The sequence below is a fragment of the Delphinapterus leucas genome, chromosome 3 (assembly GCF_059928025.1).
Source record: "Delphinapterus leucas isolate spDelLeu-1000000601 "Yukka" chromosome 3, BTC_Dleu_Yukka2, whole genome shotgun sequence".
Lineage (NCBI taxonomy): Eukaryota > Metazoa > Chordata > Mammalia > Artiodactyla > Monodontidae > Delphinapterus > Delphinapterus leucas.
Window position 1 is genome coordinate 81,773,398 of NC_143131.1, and position 5,064 is coordinate 81,778,461.

The 5,064-nt window shown below is 35.7% G+C and overlaps 1 pseudogene; it reads left to right on the forward strand.

Annotated features, from left to right (window-relative positions):
* Positions 1-224: 224 nt before the first annotated feature.
* Positions 225-1,852, forward strand: LOC111187980 (large ribosomal subunit protein eL19 pseudogene; annotated as a pseudogene).
* The last annotated feature ends 3,212 nt before the right edge of the window (positions 1,853-5,064 follow it).

Sequence of the window (5,064 nt, forward strand, 5' to 3'; positions counted from 1 at the left end):
TCTTGTTCAAGAGAGATCAATCTTTATGCTAGTAAGGCTGTTGACTGATTAGGTGAGGCCCACCCATGTCAGAGGATCATCTGCCTTACTCCAAGTCTGCAGATTTAAATGTTAATCTGACCCAAAAAACATCTTCACTTAAATATCCAGAATAATGTTTAAGCAAATATATGGTCACCATGTCCCAGACAAGATGACATTTAAAATTAACCATTACAAGTGCTCTGTTTGTGGATCATGGTACATTGTCTAATAATGTGGAATCTTTGACCTTAATAATGTAGTACGAGAGGTAAACATTTAAAATTAGTCATATTTAATATAAAATTCTTCAACATAGGAAAACAGTAGCCAAAATTAAGCCATATATTTGTCTGAAGTAAATCTTCATATTAATATATATACCACACCTACATATAATCTTTTAGAATATGGGAAAGAGGCTTTCTTTTTGCTGCTGCTGCAGCCATGAGTATACTCATGCTTCAGAAGAGGTTTGCCTCCAATGTCTTGTGCTCTGCTAAAAATGTTGGTTGGGTCTCAGTAAGACCAATGAAATCTCCAATGCCAGCTCCCATCAGCAGATCTGGATGCTGATTATAAGGGTATGCTGAGCATCTGCAAGCATCTCCACTCCCAGTCTTGATGCAGAAAAACACCTTGGCCACCGGGAGAGCAGGCATATGGTCATGGATGAAGAAATGGTCCTGCCAGTGCTAGGATGCCTGAGAAGATGCCCAGGATGAGGAGAAGGAGAATTCTGCTGCTCAGAAGATACCGTGAATCTAAGATTTATCACTACCTGTGTCACAGTCTGTACTTAAAGGTGAAGGGAAATGCATTCAAAAACAAGTGAATTCTCTTGAACACGTCCAGAAGCTGAAGGCAGTAAAGGTCCAAAAGAAGCTCCTGGCTGACCAGGCTGAGGCCCTCAGGTCTCAGACCAAGGAAGCACACAAGTTCTGAGAAGAATAGCTCCAGACCAAGCAGGAAGAAATCATCAAAACTTTATTCAATGAAGCGATGTCATTTGCAGCAGCATGGATGGACTTAGAGATTATCATACTAAGTAAAGTAAGCCAGACAGAAAAATATCATACGATATCACTTATGTGTGAAATTTAAAAAACTGATACAAATGAATTTATTTATAAAACAGACTCAGACATAGAAAACAGACTTATGGTTGCCAAAGAGGAAAGTGAGGGGGGCAGGGATAAATTAGGAGTTTGGGATTAATAGATACACACTACTATATATAAACTAGATAATCAACAAGGACATACTGTATAGCACGGGGAACTATACTCAATAGCTTGTAATAACCTATAATGGAAAAGAATCTGGAAAAGAATATTTATACACATATATGTGTATATATATTTATAAGTAATGTATAATTGAATCACTTTGCTGTACACCTGAAAGTAACACAACATTGTAAATCAACTATACTTCAATAAAAAAAAATCTATTCAAGGCAGAAAGGACCAAGAAATAAAGCTCCCCATCTTTCAGCAATTACATAGATCAGTCATTCAACTAAAAATAAAATCCTTGTCTACCCTTCCCATCAAAAAAAAAAAAAATTGAAAGAAAGAAAATGCAGAAAGAAGGCCATAATGCTTTAACCTTTAGAGGATGTTTATAACGGTCCATTAGTTGCCTTACAGGTACTAATTCTTTCTCTCTGTGACAGATGCTTAGGCCATCACTGTGGACTGAATCCAGTCAGAGAGCTCCAAAAAGAGCAAGGTCCAGGGCTTCTAGCCAGAAACTCGTAGATATTATTAGTACACATGCTGTCTCTGCTATCCACACCCTTTTGGCTAAGGTTTCATGTATATGCAAATCGCACACCTCTAATATGTTGACACTGATGGAGTGCAGTGGTCCTCATTAGGAGCTCGGCAGCCCCCATGTGTAGGTGCTGATAAGGTGCTGTTGCCAGAAGTGGGATTTTGAGTTCTAATTTACACGCACATGAGCAAATAGTAACTTTATGAGTTTTCTGTGTAAAAAGAGCACAGGTAAAAGGGAACCAATTTTGAGCCATCTTGGTGATGTCAAGCCATTTTGAGACTCACTCAAGAAGGCTGTCTGCCAGCAAGGGCATTCTCGTAGCAAAAGGCAGAAGTTGTGAAGGGAATTAGAAGAGATCATTTGGAAGCTATCTTCCACATGAGGAAAATATGCATTTTTCAGAACCTGGCATGCATTTCATAAGAAAACATCCTATTTCCTAAATACCACTGAAAATATTAAGAAATATGGTAGGGAATTAACTCATAATAGCCAAATCCAGGTCTAAACCCAAATTAGAGGGATTAATAAAGGACATTTTCAGAAAGAAAGAAGATTTTAGATAATATTTGGTATGATCAAGAGGATACATAATCTTAGTGTTCTGGTAAAGTCTTTACCAATAAAAATTTTTTAAAGGAGAAAAACCGCCAAGTCTTTACAAGAAAATTGTGATCAAAGTATAAAACAAAACTATAGTGTGATATTGCAAGATTATTTCAATACAAATAGTCTCTAAAAAGTCATTACTTTGACATTTTCGTTTGAAGTAAACTGTTTTGACTCAGGCTTCCATTCCTCTCTGTGTTGAATTATACTAAACAGTTATGTGGAGAAAAATAATTATGTAACCATAACTAAAATCACTGTTAAGTTTTTAAACTATCTAAGTAAAACTACTGAAAAAGTACAGAAGGTTTAATGAATGTTATGAAAATAATAAAAATAATATGGTCTTTTTCAATGACAGAGGTATTATAGTTGACAATTTTATGATGGATATAGGAGGAAAACTGGAGGGAAATATAGGGGAGTTTATTTCTTAAAATGAATTTGTAGAAAGTCAAGATATACAATTTTGATAACAGAAGAAATAGATTCAAGTGTTACATTGAATCATTATCCTTGAAAGATAAAACAGAGTAGAATCCTAGTATGCCTGAGTGACATAATACTAAGTAGCTGTCTGGTATGAGACATGTTACTCTTCTGCTTCTCCTTCCATTCTATTTTTTACCTGCTTACTCCCCATTCTGATGATAAGGAGTTAGCTTATTTCTTGATTGTCCTTTTAGTCATTCATCTGCATCACTGAATCTGAGAGATCCCATGACTTAGGTATTTATAAATAGGGATACTGAACTAATCTTAAATTACATATTCTATAGAAAAATTACCTCTTCTAATATTTAGTGTTTGTTTTCATCAGGAAAGTAATATTTCAAAGTTACTGAGGATGACTTTTTGTGTCCTGATTAGCTGAAAGAGTGAGAGAAAGGTATTGAAGATTTTATATCCTTTCGTTCTGCTACTGATGGAAAGCTAGAGGAGTAGTGTTTCCTTATTTTTGGTGAAATAGTTGAAATTTTAATATGTTGAGTCTTCAACCTTCAAATATTTATAGAGTGGAATTATTTTTTTAAAAGATATCATTTTATTTTTTATTTTTATTATTTAAACATCTTTATTGGAGTATAATTGCTTTACAATGGTGTGTTAGTTTCTGCTGTATAACAAAGTGAATCAGTTATACATATATCACCATATCTTCTCCCTCTTGCATCTCCCTCCCACCCTCCCTATCCCACCCATCTAGGTGGTCACAAAGCACCGAGCTGATCTCCCTGTCCTATGCGGTTGCTTCCCACTAGCTACCTATTTTACGTTTGGTAGTATATATATGTCCATGCCACTCTCTCACGTTGCCCCAGCTTACCCTTCCCCCTCCCCGTATGGAATCTAAAAAAAAAAAAAAAGTCATGAAGAACCTAGGGGCAAGATGGGAATAAAGACATAGACCTACTAAAGATATCCTTTTAAATGTATGATTCCTTCTCAATTTAGGTGACAAACGCCAGAGCCCTTGATTGCCTGGTCACTTGCCAAGGGATTCTAGAGTATTACCAGGTCCCAGTCTTTGGAGTAAAAGATAGCAGTATGTTCCCTGGGTCAAGGAATTTTAGGTGGGGATTTTAGGTTTTAGTTGGGGGAGATATTAGAATAATGGAAGTAGATGAATCCTTTAAGCTCCTATTTATCAGCTCATTATTTTGAAAAACGAATTGTGCAGCGGCTGCAAATATTTCCCACATGATTAGGCATTAGCATAAGGGTTTTGTTTACTTTGGGTAATACTAATCACATTTTCTTCGTGGCCAGTGAAGCTGATTTACATACAGACTATGTAAACCTTGCCACACTCTTCACAGTAAAACAAAGAAATGAAGTTAAAATGTCTTTATTTTTCAATTAAATAATTTATGATTGATAACTTGAATCAATAATGGAATCAAAGTATAAAGAGTCCCAGACCTGTCAAATAGCATTGAAAGCAAGGAAATTTATGGGTACCATTCTAAATCACTATCAGGGTGGATTGCCAGTCTCTATTATAGAAGTAAATTAACAGGGATGTTTTGGCTGAAACAGTGAAGAGGGATGTTGAATTCTGTTGCACAGAAAGTATCCCATTTAGTTGCAGTTGGATGTGTTTGGCAACTTCTCCTATGTGTGTTGGTTTAATACACTATACCACACATACCCATCTGATCTCTACCATGAGGAAAGAGAAAATTATCTACAATCTAAATAGGTTCATTCTTTGTTGTCAAGCAGAGATCTTTCTGGACTCCGATGGCTCGAAATTCCTTTGCCCTCCTTTTTACCCTGAATCTCACATCCCCTCTTACAATTCAAGCTGTGTAAATGTGTATAAGTGTGTGTGTGTGCACATGCTTTTTTGTGTGTCTGTGAGGGACACTTGGGCTGATCTTTTGTAAGAAATGGAAATTTTATTTTGAAAGTCCTAAGATTTTTCCAGTATAATATTGTCTCACAGTGTATATGCAAAATGTTTAAGTGAATTTTGCTTTTAACTGAGTGAATTTCAGACACTTTGCAATTTCCTCTTAAAATCTATCCTGTTTCAAAAAGAAACATTTCTGTAAAGCTTTTTTTTTTCGTATTATATTATTTGGTTTATTAGACTTTTATCCTCCTTTCCTTCAGAATCAGAATGTCAAGGTTGGTTACAGAATATTA